The 27,206-nt window shown below is 37.2% G+C and overlaps 4 long non-coding RNA genes across 6 annotated transcripts; 2 read left to right on the forward strand and 2 right to left on the reverse strand.

Annotated features, from left to right (window-relative positions):
- The first annotated feature begins 1,922 nt into the window (after positions 1–1,922).
- On the forward strand, positions 1,923–22,530 carry LOC110054011 (uncharacterized). Of its 3 annotated transcripts, none has more exons than XR_016202598.1 (3): positions 1,923–2,055; positions 2,839–2,973; positions 3,404–3,616. It is a non-coding gene; the product is annotated as an uncharacterized LOC110054011 (long non-coding RNA). The 3 variants fall into 3 exon arrangements; XR_016202597.1 differs by lacking the exons at positions 2,839–2,973; positions 3,404–3,616 and adding exons at positions 21,741–21,881; positions 22,324–22,530 and having other exon boundaries at positions 1,927–2,055; XR_016202596.1 differs by lacking the exons at positions 1,923–2,055; positions 2,839–2,973; positions 3,404–3,616 and adding exons at positions 20,731–20,859; positions 21,741–21,881; positions 22,324–22,530.
- On the forward strand, positions 6,932–8,750 carry LOC149102021 (uncharacterized). The gene is made up of 3 exons (XR_016202291.1): positions 6,932–7,061; positions 7,953–8,093; positions 8,547–8,750. It is a non-coding gene; the product is annotated as an uncharacterized LOC149102021 (long non-coding RNA).
- Positions 13,774–15,523, reverse strand: LOC149102022 (uncharacterized). Its single transcript, XR_016202563.1, has 2 exons — positions 14,379–15,523; positions 13,774–14,028 (listed from the first exon to the last, which is right to left on the reverse strand). It is a non-coding gene; the product is annotated as an uncharacterized LOC149102022 (long non-coding RNA).
- A 1,741-nt stretch (positions 22,531–24,271) lies between the features above and the next one.
- On the reverse strand, positions 24,272–26,393 carry LOC149102023 (uncharacterized). The gene is made up of 4 exons (XR_016202524.1): positions 26,270–26,393; positions 25,522–25,725; positions 24,848–24,919; positions 24,272–24,485 (listed from the first exon to the last, which is right to left on the reverse strand). It is a non-coding gene; the product is annotated as an uncharacterized LOC149102023 (long non-coding RNA).
- Between the last annotated feature and the right edge of the window lie 813 nt (positions 26,394–27,206).

Below are 27,206 nucleotides of genomic sequence, written 5' to 3' on the forward strand. Positions count from 1 at the left end.
CGTCAGTGTTTATATATCGGCTTTCATACAACCCGCGCAAGGGTATCTGAACACAATATCAGCATTGTGCAATTAAAAATGCGCGCTACATTCGATCAAGTGAGAATCTTGTGGAAGAGAAGGCTTCTGTTTGCTTTTGTTCGAAGATTGTTTATTGGGCCCAAGGCTCTTCATATGTGGCCCTGTAGCTAGACACGTAAAACTGCTTTGGTGTATCCTTTGGTGTATCCGGGAATGGCCAGGGGGAGGAGAAGATATCAGGTAAAGAGAATGAAGGACATCTCATCATTATACGCCTCGGTAAATAATGAAATACGTAAATCAACACGCAACTTTGAGTCTTTATTAGGGATAAACTTAGGAGTAAGATGTATTTTTATAAAAAAAAATGGAAGCCCAATCATAGTCCCAATGTGACACCTGACCTCTGATATTGAATACAAAAACATTTGACAAGGTTAAAAATTGGAGGAGAGGTTATGCCAATCTTGGTTAGACTGGTTTTTAAACCAGCATTCTTTTAAACTACCCTAATGTTTTGGATTACACTCTTATAGTGCTACCGTTCTTTCTTTTAGGGTAGTCTAAAACAATGCTGTAAGCATTTGATTTACCTTATTTAATATGGCTCCCTGCAACTTTTTAGCTTTTTAGTTATTTCAAGGTGCTATACCCTTAAATAAGTATAATTGATATTTGCTCGTAACTTATCCAAAACATTTCTGACCGGTGCAATAAAGTTTGTAGTTGCTGTTGAGTTTATATATTTTGGGCAATCACGGGTAAAAAATATGCTGTTAATAAAACATACGCAATTGAAATTTAGAAAGAGGTCAATGCAGAAATTTTGTATTAACGTTGAACTATTGTCGGTCATGCCAGACTGAAAATATGTCTAGATATCAGTTACGGTAATGTGTTTTCATAGGATCGCTCGATTTTTTTCAATCGATCCGTGTAGAAAGTTGTTCCCATGCACTGTTTTTCAACATTCAAATTTTAAATCAATAAATATTTTTTCTTGTCAGAATCAAACGGTTATAACTACGAATTTTGCACTTATTTAGAAATGAACTTTATTGGTTGTTTTGTCTGGGGTCACGATTTGGATGTTAAAAATATTCCGGTGCCTTTTCAGCATTTCGTTCTGATTAAGAATCTTTATTGCACAAACGGGCTAAGCATATAATAGGAATATTGGCATTTTGAAAATAAATTAAAAAAAAAAAAAAAGCAAATTAACCTGCATGCATTGTACTTATGGAAAATAAATGTACAAGGAGCATAGGTAGGGTTTTAGGGCACGGGCGGCCGGATTTGGTTTATTGTTCCTCGGTTCCATAGCTATTTTTTCTTGGCTCTAGAATACTAGGTAAGATAAGAGCACAATAGTTGAAAGTTTTTTTTACACACATTTTTTCTATCCTGTTTATACAAATATAATACTAAAATTTAGACACCACTTAAAGTTTATATTGGAGGTCAATTTCGCCAAACTATTCTTATCATTAAGATTAAGGATTCTGCTATATCATGTTAAAACTGCTTTCCATGAATGGCGTACCTCTAATCTCACGTAAAAAGCATTTGAATATTTTCAAAAATCGCCACATGAGGGATTCACTTTGACTTTGAGTTTCTAGGTTTATGCATATGAGAACCATATAATGCTTATGCAAATGCAGAGGTTGTGTTTTTGGGATCTCAGATAAAAGCCCTCATTATACTAGACCATATGACGCGGCCATTTCTTCGTAAACTGTAATATATTTGTACACAGAAAATCAACCTTGTTTAAAAGAAAAAAGCTATAAATAGGATAATCTTACCCAAAGAAGCCTATATAACTTGAAGGCTATTTATATAAAACATTTCTCCCACCAAGCTAATATAACTTACCTAGTGAGCAAATAAATACGCAACTCCAGTCTGCTCTTTCCACAGTCGACGGTCCTTTTCTTGCTGTTGCTGACAAGCTAGAAACTCAAATACTGTTCACCATGAGACTCTGGCTCGTCATTGCTGTCGTGTTGGTAATCATTCAGTGTCAGAAAGGTTAGTTGTAGTAACTTTTATAAGTTAAGTGGTTTATTTAAACTGACATTTAAATCAGTCTTAGACTGAAGAATTGATAATACGTCTTTTCTACCAAACCCTAGTTCGGAATTAACCAGAAACGCGATAAAACTAAAGAAAAATCACACGTTTCCGATTTGTCTCTCGTAGCAGTCTGATGAAAAGAAGACTAGAACAACAACTGATCTTAGGAAATGGTGCAGTTTAAAACAAGCAAAAATGTCGGGTGAAAATGGTGAACACACTTTGTGCTAAGGGCGGAGAGCATTTCTTCATTCACGTTGAAATAAGAATGACATTTATTATTAGGTCTTTCTTTTCGGATTAGGCGATCGCGTCACTAATTTGAAAAATAATAAAATGGAACGGCCAGTTACTGTTCAAAAAATATTGTTTGCAGTATAGGACAAACTCTCATATGACACTCGTCGCTCAGAATGCGATTTCTACGCAAGGCGGAAAATCATTTTGAATTCATTAGTGTTTATGCATATTAAAAATAATAATGACATGCAGATAGATATTAGCTGGGTGTTCCTGCGTGGCAACGCGAAAAAACTTTTTTCAATGTAATCAACTAGTCTTCGAAGTTGAATTAAAGGAAGCTGCCATTTGTAAAATTATAAGATCACCAGTACCTTTTTGAAGATAGGGAGGTTTCTGCAAAATAGCCCTAGCTGAATTGATATTTTTTTGTGTCGCACCAGAACAGATCACAGCTATTAACCAGGGTTTTCTTTATTCTATCGCATTTATTTTTAGTGCTTAGCTGTGGTGGCGGAGGAAGCGGTGGTGGCGGTGACGGCGGTGAAGGTGGAGGTGGTGGTGGTGGGCAAGGCGGTGGTGGCGGTGGAGGAGGCGGAGGAAATGGCGGCGCCGGCGGCAGTCGAAGCCTTGGTAAGCAGTTTTCTTGTATGTTCTCTAAGTGAAGGAAACAGAAAATAGCTCCCTAAGGAGGAAACAATTCTATGTAATGACCTATAACATCCACATTGAGAGAAAAGCTAACATAGCTTCTAAGAAAATCATTTGTAAGAATGCAATGTTTGGAAAACTTTCAACGGCAAGAACTATGTTGAAGTTATCTCTCTTAAAGCTAATACATTCTTTTCGTGTTTCCTGTAATACAAATTTATCCCTTATTCTCGTCCTCCCGATGAAAACAAAACGATAAGTGTGTTAAAAACTGATTGTTTGCCGTTCATGTGATACTTTCATTGAAGAATGGGGGATTCAAACTAAGTTTTTTTCAATGTTGTGCTAAAATAAATAAACTTAGCCCTTGATAACGGCGTTCAATTTAAACTGTATTTTGTTTGTTTTCTAGGGCCAACAACTGAAGCAGATGGCGGGGACGGTGACGATGACAAATGAGGACTGAACAAGACTGAAAAATGAAGGCGCTACGACCTTTGTCCTTAAAAATAATTAATGAAGTTACATGAATTTCCGATATGGAGTTCAATTTTTGTAATAATCGTAGTGGTAAACTTACAAAGTAATGTAAAACGGAAAGGCAATAAAAGTTACACGAACATGACCGATCTGCTTTTCATAGCACATTTCCTTGTTTCACGCCGGACACAACACACTTCCCATCGACTCTTAGATAAATACTTCGATCACTAATGATGAAACAAGATTTTGTGAACAGCTTTGCACTTTATAACATGTAAAGTCTGGAGTAATTCTAGGAGCTTTCAGAATCCATGCACAAATTCATTATGAGGTCACTAAATGGATAAATTGCATTTATTTACACACTGAATCAAGTACAACAAAATTATTGGGATAAAGCCCATGCACGTGAAACTGAGCAAGAGAGTAGACAGGGTCGGATCCAGGATTTTTCTTAGGAGGGGATGCACCACTAAGGAATGGCGTAACTGATATTTTTTTGGTAGCTATACTAGAAAGCCACATGTGGGCATCCCCTGCACCCTCCTCCTAGCTCCACCAATGCTAGAGCTCTTCTGTTAAGCGTGGTTTCTTTGTCGCTCAAGTTTAGGGTCAAGGTAGTACCATGAGACAAACAACTTCTCAGGTTACAGTGGAAAGAGAACAAACTGATATTCCTTTTGTAGAAAGTAGATTTTTCAATTAATTTATTGGCAAATCGATAGCGTAGACAAGTGGGAAAATTTAATTTCTCTGTGTCTTATTGTCCGAGCAATGTGGAAGTTAATGGACCTTATTTCACGATAAAGCGTCGTCACATGGCCCGTGTGCAGATGGAGAATATTGTCTTTGTCTCTTGAATTTGTTCGCGAAGGGACATGGGGATACTTAAAGAAAGGAACCAGCTCTTTTAGTCCCCATAATCGTGGTTGGACACAGCGACGAAATGCTGCCAATCAACCCGTTAATAACAAACGCATTGCTGGATGAGAAATCACGATAGGCTCGGCCTGAACAAGGATTTGAAAAAATTGTTAAAATCATCATTAAGTTAGTCAGAGCTATAAATTCTTATTTCTATAGGAACTTTGCTATGGAAAGTCTTCTTGCTGTGAATTGTCTTGGAGCATGAGAAAAAATAAGACCTGCTGTCACTTTTTGGCCTTCGTCAGTGTTTATATATCGGCTTTCATACAACCGGGCCAGGGTATCTTAACAGAATATCAGCATCGTACAATTAAAAATGGGCGCCACACTGGATCGAATTGTTGCTTTGGCGTATAAATGTGAAGGTGGGAATTAGAAGCGAGAAGTTTGTGGAAGAAAAGGCTTCCGTTCGCTTTTGCTCGAAGATTCTTTATTGGGCCCAAGGCTCTTGACATATGGCTCTGTAGCTAGACACGTAGAACTGCTTTAGTGTATTCTTTGGGAATGGCCAAGAGGAGGGGAAGGTATTAGGTAAACAGAAGGGAGGACATCTCATTACAGCCTCGGTAAATAATAGAATACTTAAATCAACACGCAACTATGAGTCTTTATTGGGGATAAACTTAGGAGTAAGATGTATTTTTATCAGAAAGATGCAACCCCAAATATAAACCCAATATGACATCTGACTCCTAGGAATTGCATGCCTCCGATATTGAAGGCAAAAAGGTTCAAAATTGGAGTTGAGATTATGCCAGCCTTGGTTAGACAGGTTTAAGGATGGTAGCACTATATGGCTTTGTTAGGGTAGTGTAACAGAATGCTCTAAACATTTGATTTACCTCATTGAATATGGCTACCTGAAACTTTTTAGCTTTTTAGTTATTTCAAGGTGCTCTACCATTACATAAGTATAATTGATATTTGCTTGTAACGTATCCAGAACATTTCTGACCAGTGCAATAAGATTTGTAGTTGTCGTTGTCGTTGTTGTTGTTGTTGTTGTTGTTGTTGTTGTTAAGGAAACTAAAAGTTGATTTGGGCAATTACGGGTAAAAATCCTGTTGAAAAAACATACGTAGTTTAAAATTACATATAGGTCAATGCAGACATTTATTATTAGTGTTGAACTATTTTCGGTCATGCAAGACTGAAAATAAAACTAGATATCAGTTAAGGTTTTCATAGGATCGCTCGATTTTTTCAATCGATAACTTATCCGGAATTCGTGTAGAAAATTATTTCCATGCACTGTTTTTAAACAATCAAATTTTAAATCAATATGTATTTTTTTCGTAAAATCCAAAAGTGTAAGAATCAAACGGTTATCACTACGAATTTTAGCTTATTGATAAATGAAATGTTTTGTTTGTTTCATCTGGGGTTACGATTTAGATGTTCAAGATATTCAGGTGCTTTTTAAGTAGTTCTTTCTGATTTAAAATCTTACTTGGGAAATTGGGTCTCAAAAATTAAACTTAAAAAGAAGTCCTTGATTGTGGCCTCGAATTCATATACTCATTGATATTTGCCCAAGGTATATTTGCCTTTTTAGTCCGGTTCTGAATTGCCGATCTCCACTGGACTGTATCGGCTTCTCTGTGGATTCTCTCAAAGCACGCAACCAAGCCATATCAGGAATATTTTTAAATTTGATCAAAGCCAAACTCTGGAAAGTAACATCAAAGAAAAAGAAAAACACTTACAATAGACAAATTAAGAGCCGGATTAATTGTTTTTTTCATGAGTGTTTTTTGCTTTTGCACAAATGGGCTAAGCTTACAATAGAAATATTGGCATTTTGAAAATAAAAAAAAAACCCAGCAAATTAACCTGCAAGCATTGTACTTATCGAAAATAAATGTACAAGAAGCATAGGTAGGGTTCTAGGGCACGGGCGGTCTGGTTTGCTTTATAATTCCTCGGTTCTACAGCTATTTTTTCATGGCTCTATAACAGGTAAGATAAGACAGCACAATACTTACAAGTTTTTTTTTTTACACATTAAATCTATCCTGTTATACAAATGTAATACAAAAATTTACACACCACTTGAAGTCTATTTTAGAGGGACTATTAGAGGTCAATTTCGCCCACCTATGCTTATCATTAAGGCTAAGTATGCTTCTATATCATTTCCGTACCCATTTAAATAGCAATATAAGATTTTCGAAAATCGTCACATGAGAGATTCGCTGTTGGCCATTGCTTAAGAGATGAGCACCACTTTAACTAAAGGTGTTTCTAGGATTATGCATATCAGGACCATATAATGCTTATGGAAATGAATAGGTTATGTTTTGAGATTGTCAGAAAAAAGCCGTCATTATACTAGACCATATGACGTGGCCATTTCTTCGTAAACTGTTGTGTATTTGTACACAGAAAATCAATCTTGTTTAGAAGAAAAAAGCTATAAATAGGATAATCTTACCCAAAGAAAACTATATAACTTGAAGGCTTTATATAATAATCTATTCTCCTACCAAGCTAATATGACTTAGCTACTGAGCACATAAATACCCAACTCCAGCGTACTTTTTCCACAGTCCACGGTTGTTTTCACGCAGTTGCTGACAAGCTAGACGCTCAAACACCGTTCACCATGAGATTTTGGCTCCTCATTGCTGTCGTGTTGGTAATCGTTCAGTGTCAGAAAGGTTAGTTGTAGTAACTTTCAAGTTAAGTGGCTTATTTAAACTGACACTTAAATCAGTCTTAGACTGACAAATTGATAATACGTCTTTTCTACCAAACCTCAGTTCGGAATTATTCAAAGAAAGTCGATAAAACTAAAGAAAAAGAACACGTTTCAGATTTGTCTCTCGTAGCAGTCTGATGAAAAGCAGACTAGAACAACAACTGATTGAAGGAAATGGTGCAGTTTAAAACAAGCAATAATGTCGGGTGAAAATGGTTGTTTAACGCACTTTTTACTCAAGACGGAAAGCCTTTCTTCATTCATGTTGAAATAAAAACGAGATTCGATATTAGTTGGTTATTTCCTGTGAGATAAGTGACACAAAAGCATATTTTGAATAAAATCTCCCAAATTTCCCGAAGCGGACGATTTCATTACAAGCTCGTACAGGATTGCCTGGTGAGTTAGAAAGATATAGAAAGTTAAGGCGTCTCCTTTCGAATTAGGCAATCGTGGCACGCATTTGATAAAATGACATGCCAAGCAACTGATAGAAAACAATTGTTCGTAACCAGGAACAAAATCTAATATGAAACTAAGTACTCTAAGCCATTTTGTTTTCCAAGGCGGAAAACTCTTTTCAATCCGGCAGTGACAACCAAAACGATATCCACTAGGTGTTTCATGCGTAGTAATGCGAAAAGAATATTTTCACTTGAATTAATTATACTCGAAGCTAAAGGAATTTGCTTTATAAAAAATTAGAAGATCGCCAGTATCTTTTTTTAAGAGTGGGGAAATTTGTGAAAAATAAACCTACATGATTTATTTACTTCAAGTGTACGACCAGAAGAGAGAATCTCCGTTTTTGACCAGGTCTTTTTCATCGCATCTTTCTTATTTTTTTTAGTGCTAAGCTGTGGTGGTGGGGGTAGCGGTGGTGGCGGCGACGGTGGCGCTGGTGGAGGTGGTGGTGGTGGGGAAGGCGGCGGTGGCGGTGGTGGAGGCGGAGGAGATGGCGGCGCCGGTGGCAGTAGACCTCGCGTTGTTGGTAAGTAGTTTCTTGCAATTAATTTCTCCGTTTTCAGTGAAGTAAACTGAGAATAGTTTACTAGAGAAGGAACACTTCCCTTTCTTGCAATAGAACAGTACAATATATTAAAGAAAATAAAACAAACCTGACAATACTTCTAAGTAAATCATTTGTAACAATGCAGTAGTTCAAATACTTTCAACGGTGTTGAGGTAATATGCCTTAAAAATCATTTTCTCACTCGTCTATCTCTTAAAAGACCAATCGCTTCCTTCATAATTCTCGTCTTTCTATTAAAAACGATAAATACATTTTAAACTGATTGTGTACGTTAAGGTCTTATCGTTATTCAAGAATGGGAAATTTGAGTACCCCTATCTGAGTTTTTAGATTTTTCAATACCATCCCAAGAAAGATAATCTCAGCCCGTGAGAAGAGCATTTTTTCATTTTATTTTGTTTTATTTTTTAGTGCCAACCATCCCTGAAGGAAATGGCGGCGACGGTGATGGTGACGATGACAAATGATAACTGAACAAGATTAAAAATCAAGCCCTTACTGTCTTTATTTTGAGAATTATGCAGTGCATGTACACGAAGTTCAATTTTATATAATAATCGTAGTGGTAGACCTACAAAGTACTGTAAAACAGCAATAAAAGTTGCACCGATGTGATCGGCCTGTTGTCGTAGCACATTTCCTTGTTCTGAGCCGAACAAAACGTGCGACCCACCGACTCTTGGTTAAATCCTTTACTAAAGATGAATTAAAATCCTAATGAACAGCTTTGTAACATGTTATCCTGTAGAAGTTTGCGAGACTTTCAGAATCCATGCACAAGTTCATTGTGAAGTAGCCGATTGGATTCATAAAGGCTGCAACTACAACTAAAGTTCTGATGAGAAACGAGCCTTCCACTCTTGCCGGGCCACTGATATTAAATATAATAATCCTTTAAAGATGTTCAAATTTCCCGGAGAAGTTTTAAGCTTTTTAGCCGGTAGAGAATGTAAATATGTTAAAATTTGCAAATTTGAACTCCTGTGTCATTGTTTTGGCTACTTTAGCATAAAAATCGTCTAAATTTCCTAAACCGACCTTTTGTAGTTATTAACACAAGATATTAGCTAATTATTTGAAACTGCCGATGCTAATTGAATTGATCTATTTTCCATTATTTGGCTCTCAAAAATGATTTTGCAGAAATGATTCAGTATTTGGAGGAAGTGATTTTCCGAGAACTGCTTGCCACCACACACCGCACGGCTTATTTGCATTATAACTTGGCAAACTGCTTATTCTTCAAGGTAACTTCTGAGTGATTGCGCCAAGTGAAGAATATTGTCTTTGTCTCTAGATGTATTAATTGTTGAAGTTTTTGGGCCTTAATTTGGTGTAACTTGTTAAAAAGTTTAGAACTGACCTCCTGAATTTCGGCGCGAGTAGATTGTACTAAAATAGCTGGACAGGTTTTACACAGTTCAGAGCGATAATGTAAAATTTGTTCGTCGAGGTCGTCACGTTTTTGGCACATACCTCTGATAGTAATCCTCATAATGTTACGTGAAAAGGAATTTTGAGTACACTGAATTTGGCGAAGATAGTAATTAGAATGAGAGAGAGAGAAGATTCATGATTTCATTTGCAACGGTGAGAAAATATTGGGACCCAAGCGATCCATCAAGATCACTGATCATTTCATTTGTACTTCTGCCAATGTCATCTACTGCATAACTTGCACTCTTTGCAAAAAGTTATACATCGGCGAAACAGGGAGACGACTAGGCGACCGATTCCGAGAACACCCTCGTAACGTAGAGAAAGACGACAAAAACGCATCTAAACCGGTCGCGAGACACTTCAATTTCCCCAATCATTCTAAGCAACATATGGCAGTCTGCGGCCTTTCCCTACATCAAGGAAACTCGGAAAGCCGCAATTCTCTAGAGCAAAAATTCATTTTTTCAAATCGGCACTCTTAAACCTCGCCGTATCAACGAACGCTTTTCATTCAACTAATTTATTCTGTTGTTTTTCACGTTACCATGCACCAACCAATAGCGTAGCTCCATCTTTCTGTATAAACCACACACAACCCACAATTCCTCGATTCGCTCCGACGAAGGGCTAACGCACGAAACGTCAGCTTTCGAATCTCTTTACGGTAGCCAATTCACATTATCAACCCAGTTGATAAAACCAAATTACCATGAAAAAATAGCTATGGAACCGAGGAACTATAAAGCAAACCAGGCCGCCCGTACCCTAGAACCTACCTATGCTTCTTGTACATTTATTTTCCATAAGTACAATGCGTGCAGGTTAATTTGCTGTTTTTATTTATTTTCAAAATGCCAATATTTCTATTGTATGCTTAGTCCGTTTGTGAAAAACCCGAAAACCACTCATGAAAAAAAGAATTAATCCAGCTCTTAATTTGTCTATTGTAAGTGTTTTCCTTTTTCTTTGATGTTACTTTTCAGAGTTTGGCTTTGATAAAATGTAAAAGTATTCCTGATATGGTTTGGTTGCGTGCTTTGGGAGAATCCACAGAGAACCTGATACAGTCCAGTGGAGATCGGCAATTCAGGACCGCTCTAAAAAGGCAAATATAACCAAGGCAAATATCATTGAGCATATGAATTCGAGGCCGCAATCAATGACTTATTTTCAAGTTTAATTTTAGAGACCCAATTTTCCAAGTAGGATTTTAAATCAGAAAGAACTACTGAAAAAGGACCTGAATATTTTCAACATCCAAATCGTGACCCTAGACAAAAGAACCAAAAAATTTCATTTATCAATAAGTTAAAATTCGGGGTGATAACCGTTCGATTTTTGCACTTTTGGATTTAACCAAAAAATATATATTGATTTAAAATGTGAATGTTTAAAAACAGTGTATGGGAAAAAATTTCTACACGAATTCCGGATAAGTTATCGATTGAAAAATCGAGCGATCCGATGAAAACGTATAGACCCTATTCATAAATGGCTGTCCATTTAAAATTATTTTGTATGTATTTAAATTAACCCAACTAACTTCGTTTTTAAGTTGAAAATTCAAAAGAAATTTACTTTTAAACGAGGTCAGTTAGGCTAATTTAGATAGCTACAAAAGAATTTTAAATTGGCAGCCATTTATGAATAGAGTCTATTACCTTAACTGAAAACTAGACCTATTTTCAGTTTTGGATGACCGAGAATAGCTCAACACTAATAGAAAATGTCTGCATCGACCTATATGTAACTTTCAATTGCGTATGTTTTTTTTAACAGCATTTTTCTACCCGTAATTGCCCAAATAAACACCCTACCAACAACAATAACAGCAACCACAAACTTTATTGCAGCGGTAAGAAATGCCGGTTTTGGATAAGTTACAAGCAAATATCTATTATACTTATTTAAGTGTATAGCACAAAAACATTTGACAAGGTTAAAAATTGGAGGAGAGATTATGCCAACCTTGGTTAGACTGGTTTTTAAACCAGCATTCTTTTACACTACCCTAACAACGCCATAGAGTGCTACCATCCTTAAACCAGTCTAACCAAGGTTGGCATAGTCTCAACTCTAATTTTAAACCTTTTTGTCTTGAATATCAGAGGCATGCAATTCCTACGAGTCAGATATCATATTAGGTTTATAATTGGGGAAGCATCCTTTTGATAAAAGTACATCTTACTCCTAAGTTTATCCCCAACAAAGACCCAAAGTTGCGTGTTGATTTACGTATTTTGTTAGTTACCGAGGTTATAATGAGATGTCCTCCTTTCTGTTTGCCTAATATCGTCCCCTCCCTTTGGGCATTCCCAGAGGATACCCAAAGCAGTTCTACGTGTCTAGCTACAGAGTCATACATGAAGAGCCTTTGGCTTAATAAACAATCTTCGAACAAAAGCGAACAGAAGCCTTTTCTTCTACCAGAATCTCACTTCTAATTCTCGCCTTCACATTTATACACCAAAATGACAATTCGATCCAGTGTAGCGCCCATTTATAATTACACAAAGCTGATATTGTGTTCAGATACCCTGGCCCGGTTGAATGAAAGCCGATAAACACTGACGAAGGCTAAAAAGTGACTGCAGGTGTTGTTTTTTTCTCATGCTCCAAGACAATTCACAGCGAGAAAACTTTCTGAAAAGTTCCTATAGAAATAGGATTTTATAGCTCTGACTAACTTAGTGAAGATTGTGACACATTTTTTTCAAATCCTTGTTTAGACCGAGCCTATCGTGATTTCTCATCTAGCAATGCAATTGTTATCAACAGCTTGATTGGCAGCCTTTCGTCACTGTGTTTATGCACGAATTATGGGGACTAAAAGGGATGGTTCCTACCTTTAAGGATCTCCATCGCACTTCGTGAACGAATTCTAGAGACAAAGACAATATCCTCCATTTACCGCAATCGTCCAAAAGCTATCTTGAAGTACATTAGTATGATCATGTTTATCCTGTTATAATTCGAATTTGCCATGTGATGTGCAGTAGCAAACATCGGACAGAGGAAAGTTCTCGGAAAAGTGCTTCCTTGCAATAGAGAATCATATGTACAAATCAGTTTTTGAGCGCCAAATAGATAAATTCCATTATTAGAGATACTTTAGAAAAGGTAGCCTACATCTTCACTTGATAACTACGAATGACGTTTACTTTTAACTCGAAATGAACTGAAATGGCCGAAAATTTAGAAGAGTTTTTTTTGTCAAAGTAGCATATGGGGGGAGGGGGGGCGGGGGGCTATGTGAAACCAAAAGCAAACTGTATGTTTGAATTTGCTTTACAAACGTCGCATGCTCAGTTTAAATTATCATGTAGAACCAAACATGGTTGCTACAGAGTGATTTAACTCGTGTGGCCAGCAACCATGCAAATCTATTAGACCAAAAGACCACAAGTCTTCACAAAAGAAAAGAGTTCCACTACCGCAGGATTGGTTTGGCATATTAACATGGCCGCCGTTTTATTTTTTCCAACACCAAAATCGCTGCTCTGACGCGCTGTGAAGACGCTCTATCGTGAAATAAGGTCCATTAACTTCCACATTGCTCTTATAGTTAGACACGCAGAATTTAAATTTCCCTCGTTGCCTAAGCTGTCGATTTGCCGATAGATTAATTGAAAATTCTACTCCCTATAAAAGGTTTATCATTTTGCTCTCTTTCCGATATAACCTGAAACGTTGTTAGCCTCATAGTACTACCTTGACCCTAAACTTTAGAGACTACGAAATCACACAGAAATAGAAGAGTTCTAATGAGGGCGGAACAAATGAGATGGTGCAGGGACTGCGCACCCTCCGCTGAAATGACATGCAGCTTTCTAGTATAACTGGTATTCTGCAAAAAAATTAAGTTACGCCATTCCTTGGTGGTGCACCCCTCCTAAGAAAAATCCTGAATTCGACCCTGTCTAGTCTATTGTCAGTTTCATGCCGGCTTTATCCTAAGAATTTTATTGTACTTGATTCAGTGTGTAAATCAATCCAGTTAATCCAATTAGTGGCCTCACAATGAATTTGTGCATGGATTCTGAAAGCCTCTCGAATTATTACAGACTAACATGTTATAAAGTGCAAAGCTGTTCACGGGATCTTGTTTCATCATTGGTGAAGTGTTTATCTAAGAGTCGATGGGACGTGTGTTGTGTCAGGCGCCGAACAAGGACATGTGCTATGAAAAGCAGACCGCTCACGATCGTGTAACTTTTATTGCCTTTCCTTTTTACATTACTTTGTAAGTCTACCACTACGATAATTACATAAAATTGAACTCCATATCGGCAATTCATGTAACTTCATTGATTATTTGTCAGAAGGTAACAGCCTTATTTGTCAAAGGTAACAGCGGCTTGATTTTCAATCTTGTTCAGTTCTCATTTGTCGTCGTCACCGTCACCGCCATCTGCTTCAGTTGTTGGCCCTACACCTTCAGGGATGGTTGGCCCTAGAAGACAAACAAAATACAGTTTAAAAGGCCCTTATCAAGAGCTAAGTTTATCTATTTTAGTACAACATTGAAAAACACAAAACTTAGTTTGAATTCCCCATTCTTGAATGAAAGTAAACATGAACGGTAAACATGAACGGGAAACAATCAGTTTTTAACACACTTATCGTTTCGTTTTCATCGGGAAGACGAGACTAAGGGATCAATTTGTATTCGAAGAAAAACGGTAAGAGTGTATTAGTTTTAAGAGAGATAACTTACAAATTATTCTTTTTTTGAAGCTATGTTAGCTTTTCTCTCAATGTGGATGTTACTTAAAAAGGAGAACATACAAGAAAACTACTTACCAAGGCTATGACTGCCACCGGCGCCGCCATCTCCTCCACCTCCTCCACCGCCATCACCGCCTGCTCCACCACCACCACCACCACCACCTCCACCTTCGCCGCCGTCACCGCCACCTCTGCTTCCTCCTCCACCACAACTAAGCACTAAAAGTAAAGACGATAGAATAAATAAAGCCTTGGTCAATAGCTGAGATAATCTGTTCTGGAACGACACAAAAAAATCGATTGAGCTGTTTTTTTTTTTTTTTTTTTTTTACAAAAACTTCCCTAAAAAAAAAAGAAAAGATACTGATGATGTTATAATGCTTAAAAATGACAGATTCCTTCACTTCAGCTTCGAAGACTAACCGATTCCATTGAAAAATATTATTTCGCGTTACTACGCAGGAACACCCAGCTGACATCTGTTTGGATGTCATTATTGTTTTAATATGAATAAACACTGTGAGATTGAAAAGGATTGTTCTCCTTCCGAATAAGTCGCAGTTTGAGCGACGAGTTTCATATGAGATTTTGTTCCATATTGTTTCAAATTAGTGAGGTGATCGCCTAAATCGAAAAGAAATACCTTTCAAACCTCCCTGCAATCCTGTACTGGCTTGTAATGAAATCTTCCGCATCGGGAAATTAAGGTGATTTTAATCAAAATGTGCTTTTATGTCACTCTTCTCATAGGAAATAACCAGCTAATATCAAATGTTATCCTTATTTCAAAGTGAATTAAGAAAGGCTTTCGGCCTTTGAATAACCATTTTCACTTGGCATTTTTTTTTGAATTTTTGCCTTGTTCTAAACAGCATCATTTCAAAATATGCATTTTTGTCGCTCATCTCATAGGATATAACCAACTAAAATGGAATCTCATCGTTTTTTCGACGTGAATTAAGAAAGGCTTTTCGCTTTGAACAGCAAGTGCTTTGAATAACCATTTTCACTTGGGATTTATTTTCCTTGCTCTAAACAGCACCATTTCCTTCGTCGTCGATCAGTTGTTGCCGTTCTAGTCTTCTTTTCATGAAACTGCTACACGTGACATATCGCAAAGGTGTCCTTTGTCTTAAGTTTGATCAAAAAGTTTCTCGGGTTAATTTTAAATTGTGGTTTGCTAGGACAGATGTGTTATCAATTCCTCAATCTAGGGGTGATTAAAAAAATCACTTAACTTAATCTTTTTGACACTAAATTACCACCAACACGACAGCAATGACGAGCCAAAGTCTCATGGTGTACGGTGTTTGAGTTTCAAACTTCCAAAACTGTACAAAGAGAACTGTGGAAATAGCACACTAGATACTGCGTATTTATGTGCTAAGAAAGTTATATCGGCTTGCTAGAAGATATATATATATTTTTTTAACCTCTAAGCTACAAAGACTTGCTTGAATAAATGTTTCCTCTTTATAGCCTTTTCTTATGGATATCTGGTTTCAAGTATTTTTCAGTTGACGACTTTTTGTCTGACAATCCCAAAGCAGATAACTACATTTGCAAGAGTTTAAACTTAGAAGAAACTCCTTACGATAAAGTGGTGCTCATCTCTTGAACAATCAACGTCAAAATGACCGGCAAGCAAAATATCTCTTGAGACGAGTTTTGATAATCTTCAAACGCTTTTAATTCTTGCACTCTTAGAAAGAAAAAGAAAGAATTATTTTACAATCACGATGTTTATAAAACAGTGGGAACAATTTTCGGCACGAATGCTGGATAAGATATTGAAACCGTCTAGCGACCCGGTAAAAACGTATTGTCTTAATTAATATCTAGTGTGTCATGACAGAAAATAGTTCAATACTGCTAGACAATATCTGCATTCACGATCAGGCTACCCTTGGTATTTGACTGATACTAGCTTGCAACAGACGCCAATGGGGCATTATTTAAGATGCAATATATTTTTAATGATATTCCCTCGCACAAGCCTCTTTACTTTACCTCCAATATCAACTTTAAATGATGTGTTATTTTGGTATTTTGGTACGTGTTATATTTCTGCAAACCTTCTGTAATTACTGTGGATGAAAAGAGACCTATTGTTTATTTGTTATAAGTCCTCTTTACGTAAAACTAATACAATCCTCTAGTTTCTCCTCAAATACAAATTGATCCCTTATTCTCGTCTTCCCGATGAAAAAGAACCGACGATAAGTGTGTTAAAAACTGATTGTTTACCGTTCATGTTTACTTTCATTCAAGAATGGGGAATTTAAACTAAGTTTTGTGTTTTTTCAATGTTGTACTAAAATAGATAAATTTAGCCCTTGATAAGGGCCTTTTAAACTGTAATTTTTTTTTTTAATTTTCTAGGGCCAACCAACAACTGAAGCGGATGGCGGTGACGGTGACGATGACAAATGAGGACCGAACAAGATTGAAAAATAAAGCCGTTTCTGCCTTTCTCTTAACAAATAATCAATGAAGTTACCTGAATTGCCGATATGGAGTTCAATTTTATGTAATAATCGTAGTGGTAGACTTACAAAGTAATGTAAAAAGGAAAGGCAATAAAAGTTTCACGAACATGACCGGTCTACTTTTCATAGCACATGTCCTTGTTCTACGCCGGACACAACACACGTCCCATCGACTTTTAGATAAATACTTCATGATGAAACAAGATCCCGTGAACAGCTTTGCACTTTATAACACGTTGGTCCGTAATAATTCGAGGGGCTTTCAGAATCCATGCACAAATTCATTGTGAGGCCACTAATTGGATTAATTGGATTGATTTACACACTGAATCAAGTACAACAAAATTCTTGGAATAAAGCCCACATGAAACTGACAAGGGACTAGGCAGGGTCGGATCCAGGATTTTTCTTAGGAGGGGGTGCACCACAAAGGAATGGCGTAACTTAAGCTTGTTTTTGCACAATATCAGTTATACTAGAAAGCCGCATGTCATTTCAGCGGGGAGTGCATAGTCCCTGCACCCTCTTATTAGTTTCGCCCTTGCTAGGGCTCCTCTGTTAAGTGTAGTTTTATAGTCTCTCAAGTTTAGGGTTAAGGTGGTACCATGAGGCGAACAATGAACTTTTCAGGTTATATCAGAAAGAGAGCAAAATGGTATACCTTTAATAGAAAGTAAAATTGACAGCCCAAGGAACGAGGAAAATTTAAATTCTGGGTGTCTAACTGCCCGAGCAATGTGGGAGATAATGGAGCTTATTTCATGATATAGCGTCTTCACAGGGCGTCAGAGGAGCCATTTTGATGTTAGAAACAATAAAACGGCAGCCACGAACTCTTTGAGTTGAGCTCTTTTCTTTTGTAATGACTTTCCTTTGGTCCAATGCATTTGCATGGTTGCTGGTCACTCGAGTTAGATCACTCTATAGCAACCATCTTTGGTTTTACATGATAATCCAAACTGAGCACGTGACGTTTGTAAAGAAAATTCAAACATACAGAGTTTGTTCGCAAAGGGCGATGTGGATCCTTAAAGGAAGGAACCAGTTTTCTTTTAGTCCCCATAATTCGTGCTTGGTCACTGTGACGAAATGCTGCCAATCAACCAGTTGATAACAAACGCATTGCCAGATGAGAAATCACAATAGGCTCGGTCTGAATAAGGATTTGAAAAAAATGTTTAAATTTTCATTAAGTTAGTCAGAGCTATAAAGTCCTATTTCTACAGGAACTTTGTTATGGAAAGTTTTCTTGCTGCAAATCTCCTCAGAGCATGAGAAAAAACAAGACCTGCAGTCACTTTTTAGCCTTCGTCCATGTTTATCGGCTTTTATACAACCGGGCCAGGGTATATTAACACAATATCAGCACGCAATTTTGAGTCTTTATTGGGGTAAACTTAGGGGTAAGATGTATTTTTATCAGAAAGATGCAACCCCAATTATAGTCCCAATATGATATCTGACTCTTAGGAATTGCCTGCCTCTGATATTAAATACAAAAACATTTGACAAGGTTCAAAATTGGAGGAGAGAGCGGTTTTTAAACCAGCATTCTTTTACACTACCCTAATGTTTTGGATAAGTTACGAGCAAATTTCAATTAGCACCTTAAAATAACTAAAAAGCTAAAAGTTTCAGGGAGCCATATTAAATGAGGTAAATCAAATGTTTACAGCATTCTTAACACTACCCTAACAACGCCGTATAATGCTACCATCCTTAAACCAGTCCAAGGCTAGCATAATCTCTTGTCCGGTTTTGAACATTCTCAAACATTTTTGTCTTCAATAAGCGAACAGAAGCCTTCTCTTCCACAAAATTCTGCCATCTAATTCTCGCCTTCACATTTTTCACCAAAATACCAATTCAATCCAATGTAGCGCCCATTTTTAATTGCACAATGCTATGTTGTGTTAAAATACACTGGCCCGGTTGTATGAAAGGCGATAAACACTGATGAAGACGAAAAAGTGACTACAGGTCTTACTTTTTCTCATGCTCCGAGACAATTCATAGCAAGAAAAATTTCCATAACAAAGTACCTATAGAGATAGGATTTTATAGCTCTGACTAACTTAATGAAGATTTGAACACATCGTTGTTCAGACCGAGCCTATCGTGATTTCTCATCTAGCAATGCGCTTGTTACTAACGAGTTAATTGGCAGCATTTCGTCACTATGTCCAAGCACGATTATGGGGACTAAGAGAGATGGTTCCTTCCTTTAAGTATCCCCATCTCCCTTCTCGGCGTTTTAGCTTTTTAGTTATTTCAAGATGCTGTATCCTTAAATAAGTATAATTGATATTTGCTTGCAACTTATCCAAAACATTTCTTACCGACGCAATAAAAGTTTGTGGTTGTGTTTGTTGTTGGTAAGGAAACTAAGAGTTTATTTGGGCAATTATGGGCAAACAAATGCTGTTAAAAAAACATACGCCATTGAAAGTTACATATAGATCAATGGAGACTGTATTAGTGTTGAACTATTCTCAGTCGTGCCAGACTGAAAATAGATCCAGATATTAGTTAGGGTAATGCGTTTTTATAGGATCGCTCGATTTTTTCAATCGATTCTTGTAGAAAGTTGTTCCCATGCACTGTTTTTAAACATTCAAATTTTAGATGAATATATATTTTTTCTTAAAATACAAAAGTGTAAGAATGAAACGGTTATCACTACAAATTTTGCACTTATTGACAAATGAAATTTTTTGTTTGTTTAATCTTGAGGCACGATTTGGATGTTGAAAATATTCAGGTGTTTTTTCAATATTAATTTCTGCTTAAAAATCTTGCTTAGGAAATTGGGTCTCTAAAATTAAACTTTAAAATAATTCCTTGACTCTGGCCTCGAATTCATATACTTCATGATATTAGCCTTGGTTATATTTACCTTGGTGGAAGAGCTGGGAAGTAGCCAAAGCGATGGCACGGAACAGGGAGTGTTGGTCGGAAAGCGTGACGGCCTTATGCGCCTACTGGCGCGAAGAGAAATATGATGATGATGATATTTACCTTTTTAGTCCGCTCCTAAATTGCCCGTCACACTGGACTGTATCGGGTCCTCTGTCGATTCTCTCGGAGCACGCAACCAAGTCATATCAGGGAACTTTTAAATTTAATCAAAGCCAAACTCTGGAAAGTAAAAACAAAGATAAAGAAAAACACTTACAATAGACAAATTAAGAGCTGGATTAATTTTTTTTCTCATGAGTGTTTTTGTGCACAAACGGGCTTAGCATACAATAGAAATATTAGCATTTTGAAAATAAATAAAAACAACTATTTAACCTGCATGCCTTGCACTTGTGGAAAATAGTTGTACGAGAAGCATAAGTAGGGTTCTAGCAGTCACGGGCGGCCTGGTCTGCTTTATTGTTCCTCGGTTCCATGGCTATTTTTTTTATGGCTCTAGAATAGAGCACCACTTAAAGTCTATATTGGAGGTCAATTTCGCCCACCTATGCTTATCATTAAGGCTAAGGATGCTTCTCGATCATGTTAAAATTGCTTTCCATGGATGGCGTACCTCTAATCTCACTTAAAAAGCATTTGAATATTTTCGAAAATCGTCACATGAGATATTCGCCTGTTGGCCATTGCTCAAGAGATGAGCACCACTTTGACTAAAGGGGTTTCTCCTGTAGGTTTATGGATATCAGAACCATATAATGCTTATGCACATGCAGAGGTTGTGCTTTAATATTGTCAGACAAAAGCCCTGATTGTACTAAACCATATGACGTGGCCATTTCTTCGTGAACTGTAATGTAGTTATACACAGAAAATGAACCTTGTTTAAAAGAAAAAAGCTATAAATAGGATAATCCTACCCAAGGAGGCCTATATAACTGGAAGGCTCTATAATTAGAATAAACATTTTTCTCCCAGCAAGCTAATATCACTTAGCAAGTGAGCACATAAATACGCAACTCCAGTGTGCTTTTTCCACAGCCACGGTTCTTTTCACGCTGTTGATGACAAGCTAGAAACTCAAATCCCGTTCACCATGAGACTTTGGCTCCTCATTGCTGTCGTGTTGGTAGTCATTCAGTGTCAGAAAGGTTAGTTGTAGTAACTTTCAAGTTAAGTGACTTATTTAAACTGACCTTTAAATCAGTCTTAGACGGAAAAATTGATGATACGTCTTTTCTACCAAATCTTAGTTCGGATTAACCAAAGAAACTCGATAAAACTAAAGAAAAAGAACACGTTTCCTATTTGTCTCTCGTAGCAGTCTCGTGAAAAGTAGACAGAACAGCAACTCATCGAAGGAAATGGTGCAGTTTAGAACAAGCAGAAATGTCGGGTGAAAATGGTTGTTTAAAAAGAGCCTTTAAAGCCTTTCTTTATTCATGTTGAAATAAGAACGAGATTCGATAACAACGAGATTGGATATTAGTTGGTTATTTCCTGTGGGATAAGTGACACAAAAGAATATTTTGAACAAAATCTCCTCAATTTCCCGAAGTGGGAGATTTCATTACAAGCTAGTACAGGATTGCCTAAGGAGTCAGAAAGATTCAGAAAGTTAAGGTTTCTCCTTTCGGATTAGGCAATCGTGGCACGTATTTGATAAAATGACATGCCAAGCAACTGATACTGTTCGTAACAACGAACAAAATCTAATGAGAAACTCAGCACTCTAAGGCGTTTTGTTTTCTAAGGCGGAAAACACTTTTCAACCCCTCAGTGACAACCACACCGATATCCACTTAGTGTGTCATACGTAGTAACGCGAAAAGAATATTTTTACTTGAATTAATTATACTCAAAGCTGAAGGAAGCTGCTTTATACAAATTCAGAAGATCGCCAGTATCTTTTACAAGAGTGGGGAAATTTGTGAAAAATAAACGTACATGATTTATTTACTTCGAGTGTAAGACCAGAAGACAGAATCTCAGTTTTTGACCAGATCTTTTTTATTGCGTCTTTATTTTTCAGTGCTAAGCTGTGGAGGCGGAGGTAGCGGTGGCGGCGGCGACGGCGGCGCTGGTGGAGGTGGTGGTGGTGGGGAAGGCGGTGGTGGTGGTGGTGGAGGCGGAGGAGATGGCGGCGCCGGTGGCAGTAGACCCCGTGTTGTTGGTAAGAAGTCTCTTGCAATTAATTTCTCCGTTTTAAGTGAAGCAAACTGAGAATAATTTACTAGAGAAGAAACGCGTCCCTTTCTTGCAATAGAACAGTAAAATGTATTAAGACAATAAAAAACCTGTCAATACATTTAAGTAAATCATTTGGAATAGTTGAAATACTTTCAACGGTGTTGAAGTGATGTGCCTTAAAAATCATTTTCTCACTCGTCTTTCTCTTAAAAGACCAATTGCTTTCTTTATTATTCTCGTCTTCCTAATAAAAACGATAAATACATTTAAAACTGATTGTGTTCGTTCAGGTTTTACCTTTATTCAAGAATGGGAAATTTGAGAACTCCTAGCTGAGTTTTTAGATCTTTCAATACCATCCCAAGAAAGATAATCTCAGCCCGTGAGAAGAGCATTTTTTCATTTTATTTTGTTTTATTTTTTAGTGCCAACCATCCCTGAAGGAAATGGCGGCGACGGTGATGGTGACGATGACAAATGATAACTGAACAAGATTAAAATTCAAGCCTTCACTGCCTTTATTCTGAGAATTAAGCAATTCATGTACACGAAGTTCAATTTTATATAACTTGAATCGTAGTGGTAGACTTACAAAGTACTGTAAAACAGCAATAAAAGTTACACCAACATGATCGGCCTGTTGTCCTGGCACATTTTCTTGTTCTGAGCCAAACAAAACACACGTTCCACCGACTGTTGGTTAAATCCTTTACTAAAGATGAAATGAGATCCTAATGAACAGCTTTGTAACATGTAATCCTGTAGAAATTTGAGAGGCTTTCAGAATCCCTGCAGAAATTCATTGTGAAGTAACCGATTGGATTCATAAAGGCTGCAACTACAACTAAAGTTCTGATGAGACACGAGTCTTTTACAATCGTCGGGCTATTAATATTTAACATAATAATCCTTTAAAGATGTTCAAATTTCGTGTGGAAGTTTTAACCTTTTTGGTCTGTGCGGGAGACAAATATGTTAAAATTGGCAAATTTGAACTCCTTTGTCAATGTTTTGGCTATTTGCGCGGATGCGAAGGAATCCGCTTTAGAAACTGGGTCGCTTAAGAAACAACTTAAGAAAGTAGCATTCATTTTTAAGAAAGAGCAAAGCCATACATAGCAAGCCGAATGAGAACTCGACGGCTCGTAGATAACGTGGGGTAACATTCGCAATAAACTTTTCAAAATAATAGAAAACAAGATATTGATTCGAGAGCATAATTGTGTTCTAATTCGATTCAGGCGACACGTATGCAAATAGCGTTCGGAAAATTAATAGCGTTTTGATTTCTTTTCTCACGTAGAATGAGCGGGTTTGTTTGAGGTCGTTTGATCTATTTTTGATCGAAAATGGGTTTCTTTTCCAGTATAAGTGCTATATTAAAACGAGATTTTCAAGATGTTGATCCCAAGAATTTGCTGGCTTTACGGTAATTGTTTTGTCACAACTCTCTGAATATGTTGACATTACCTATTAAGGCGTTAAAGGAGATCCCTGAATTTTGCTTATTACGGAAAAAAAACCATTTACCATTTTTACTTAATTTCGTTACCAGGTCTCACTCTTCGCACAGAAACCAACGATGTTCACTGCAAACTTAAAATAAACCATCCGCGTTAATACCTCTAGGCCTCTTGCTTAGCATAAAAATCGTCTAAATTTTCCTTAAGCTAAACACAAGATATCAGCTAACTATTCGACAGCTGTCGATACTAATTGAATAGATCCATTTTCTATTATTTGGCTCTCAAAAATGATTTTACAAAACTCATTCACTAACTGGTGGAAGTGATTTTCCGAGAACTAATCCTCTGTGTGATGTTTGCCACCGAACACCGCACGGATTATTTGCATTATAACTTGACGAACATGATCAAACTAATATACTTCAAGGTAACTTCTGGATGATTGCGCCAATTGAAGGATACTGTCTTTGTGTCTAGAATTTGTTCTTAGAGGGGAATGGTGATTAGTAACAATCATTACAATAGTGAGGTTCTTCTTTATACAGAAGGATTCTTTGTTTCCATTGATATTTTGATTTGCCAATCCACCTCGAATAAATAGCGTGACTCATTTCTCCTTGATTTTCGGATAAAACAACGAACACACCTCACCATGCACACAAGTTTTTATTCAAAGAAGGCAAATGCCCAAATAATTTAGGTAACTTTTAATTTCTTTATTCTGGTACTGTGGCTGGCAAATCGCGATACGCTTGGTATAAACAGGGATTTGAAAATAAATTGTTTAAATCTTCAGTAAGTTAGTCGGAACTATAAAAGCCTGTTTCCGTAGAACTTTGGTATGGAAAGTTTTCTTGCTATGAATAATTGTCTCGGAACACGAGAAACAAATAAGACCTTCAGTCACTTTTAGCCAACATCAGTGTTTATTGGCTTTCATACAACCGGGCCAGGGTACGTTTTTGCATTACATTCCACTATAGTTATTATATCATAAATTGAACTGAATATCGGTAACTTGTGTAACCGAATTGCTTATTTGTTAAAAGGATTAACGTCTTGATAGTGGGTATTTTATTCTTGTTCAGTCGTCATTTCCATCAGAGCATACTCGGTAAAGCCTGAGAAAGATAAACATCAGACATTAACATTCAGATGTACGCACTTTCTTTTAAAATGCTTGGTTTGACCTGATTTACTGTTTTCTTTCCGCTACTTTGTGGAAATAGGCAACAGTCAGTTTGCGTCAAATCGTATTTATAGATTATGCCTTACTGGTATGAAGTAGGGGTATTCAAAGCCGGTTGTACTCTGAAGACATGAGCCCGTTGGTTCATTCGCTTGTTCGTTCCCTCGCTCGCCCTGGTGTCCAACTCGATAAGGTTTTTACTCTCAACTTTGATTTTATTCCATTGCCGAAAAAGGACGATTATTTCTCTTTGGTGAGCTATTGTCGCCTAATAAATAACAGGAAATTACTTGCCTAAGCCTCTTCTCCACCGCCATCACAACCACCTTCATCGATCATCATCGTTACCACCTCCAGAGCCTGGTACTAAAACATTAAGAAAATAACAAGAAAAAAAAAACTGTATGAAGAACTGAAATTATCTCTTCTTCTATGTTGCTTGAGAAAATAGTATTTCGCTGCGATTAGTTTTTACAAATATATAAAAAATGCTCGCAAACTTGTGATGTTTCATATTTTCAGCATCGAGAACTGACTGACTCTGGTGAAAACATTCTTTTTACGATGTTTGGCACAATAATTTTAGTGAGACTTTTTTTGTGTATTTCGTAACTTTAAATGCCATATAAAATCACAAAAAATATGTGATACAAGCGGCTAATACGAAAAGAAAAGTGCAGACTTTGCTCCTTCAAATTTCTTTCCTATAATTGTATTGTTTTGTAGTGACAACTTTCTTTGAAAAAGAGTGAGTGCTTAACATTTCTGCAAAGAGACCTGTTTATATTATTTGGGCGAGATGTGAAGAGAGATGGACGCTTTTGATGGATAATACAGCATGTTTGCTTATCAAGCGATCTGCTTAGAAAGGGACGGTTTGAAGACAGCTAGTGTGAGTTTGTGTCAACTGTAGTGTGTAAGCGTCTCGTGTACTTATTGAACTTAAAAACTTCAAAGAAATTACTTACAAGAGTTATCAGGGGTAGTCCGACAGCCAGGAGCACCAGCGCCGCCATCGCCACCCCCGCCGCCGCCACCGCCACCGCCGCCTCCACAACCAGGAGGACCACCACCACCTCCGCCGCCTCCACCGCCACCAGGACCACCAGCACCGCCGTCACCACCGCTGCCACTGCCATTACCGGGTCCCGGGACAGCGCTACAGCCTAGCACTAATAAAAATAGAACGATAGAATAAAAACTGCCCTTGTGAAAAGCTGAGGTGATATATTTCGACGCGGAAAATACCTGCCATTGAGTCAAGATAAGAATTTCTTGACTCAGCAAAAAATCCAATAAGTGATTGTTTCTACTGTAACTTGAATGAAGTAAATAACGTTTGACCGTCATTTTCAATCGAGATTTTGTGTTTTACAAAAACGATTTAAACCATTTTGCCTGTTCCGGTAGTGTTTTACACATATTTTCAAGTACTTAAAAGGATACTAAAATAAAATTTATTGGAAAATGAATCGATTTAAAAACGAAAGAACGCGCAAATAAGCATCCAGAATTGATAACTAGATATGAAAAATCCAGTACTAGTCACACAGTAAAGTAGCGCCCCCATTAAGGTTTGAAATCATAGAAGATATTCCGAAGCGCACGAACGAACCAGTGTTTTTTTTATTATTAACTGAGTAACAACATTTGCCGAATGCTAATGTAATTCTTCAAGTCGTCTACTAAAACACCCTTTAAGTACCGTGAACTAACCTTCCTGACACTTCATGATTCCCAGAACCAAGGCTACGACAAGTAAAAGTTTCATGGCGGACGCTGTTTGATTTCCTAGCCTACAATAGACGAAATTTGTTCAAACAACCTACTGGGTATTCAGTATTTATATCGTTTCCCAGTTATATTTGCTTGTGGAAGAATTGCTTGTTATTTATAGTCTTTTTCTTTCACAGAAGCGTGTATGTTTGCCAAGTGCCCCAATACTAAATTCGCCTTCCATGTACCGAGTAATCTAGAAACAGTTTCAGCTTGTATAACGCTTTTGCAATGGAGAAAAGCAGTTAAATATCTTAGTAATCAGAGCAAAGTATAGCTGAATTGAACTGCAATAAAGAAAAATAGAAGTGGAGTGCAAATTGTAGAGTGAAGTGATATATTTCTGTTAACATGTTGGAGATACAGATCGATATCTACGAAAGCCGCCCACTCTTTAAAACACTTACATCTAATAGGCCATATTCGTATTCTCAGTATTGGGCTGGAACAAGCTTGCAATGGAGGGATTTATTTGCATTTGAAAAGGCTCTCCGAATTAGCCTCAGATGTAAGGTAGTTCCAGTTCAATATCGAGAAAACGAAAATCGTCTGTTGTCGTAAATATTGTTATGACGTACCGGGCCCTGTAGTGCTAGCTCTAGCCAAGGAACGCTGTTGGAGGATAAAGAATACAACAGCAGCAACCACAGCAACAAGCTTTATTCTCCTATTCAGCGTATTAGTGTATAAACTACTAAAAAGAGAGAGAATGGGGACTGGATACTTGTAATAACTAGGGAGTTAAAGAAAACAGGAAGCCAGTTTCAAAATATATTAGTTTAGAAATAGAAAACATGTACCGTGTTTCTATCGAGTTATAAAGCCACGAGTGGAAGTTTGACAGAACGAGAACTGCCGTGGCAACACGAGCCGACAA

Source organism: Orbicella faveolata, unplaced genomic scaffold (genome assembly GCF_042242905.1).
Source record: "Orbicella faveolata isolate gen_17 unplaced genomic scaffold, um_ofav_v1 contig_36, whole genome shotgun sequence".
Lineage (NCBI taxonomy): Eukaryota > Metazoa > Cnidaria > Anthozoa > Scleractinia > Merulinidae > Orbicella > Orbicella faveolata.